We start from the raw sequence: 512 nt of genomic DNA, 5'->3' as shown, positions 1-512 counted from the left end.
GATTACTGTGGAGAACAAAAGGGAAGTAATAAAAAAATTTTCACTTAATTTCAAAAGGCTCTTCAAATTATTTATTTAAAATAATTTATTACTTAAAATAATTTATCAGAAAATATTAGTTTTGAATTTTTTTTTAAAATAAAAGTCACGGGACCAGCAGTTAGCGTAATGTCTATGTCGCTGGATTCCCATGTAGTCGACCGCAGTTCACGTCCGGGACCCGGTGGCTTAAAGCTCACACCATGTGCGTGTGCGTACGTGCCCAAGATCCTGAGAGGAGAATGGAGGAGAAGGGACTGCGGCGTGACCATCCCCCCTGGGGGGTGATTTCTCGCTTTCTGTCTCTCTGTCTCTATCTGTCTGGCGAACACACATACCCTATGGCAAAAACCTCTAAAAAAAAAAAAAAAGAATTATTTTATTTGATTTTATTTATTTATTTTAATTTGACCAGAGAGGGACAGAGTGAGAAAGAGAGAGAGGAAAAGTGAGAAAGCAAGCCACCAGGTCTG

This window comes from Tupaia chinensis, unplaced genomic scaffold, assembly GCF_000334495.1.
Source record: "Tupaia chinensis unplaced genomic scaffold, TupChi_1.0 Scaffold145367_1, whole genome shotgun sequence".
Taxonomy (NCBI): Eukaryota; Metazoa; Chordata; class Mammalia; order Scandentia; family Tupaiidae; genus Tupaia; species Tupaia belangeri.
The sequence above is the reverse complement of the archived record's forward strand: the minus strand, read 5'-3'. Positions refer to the sequence as shown.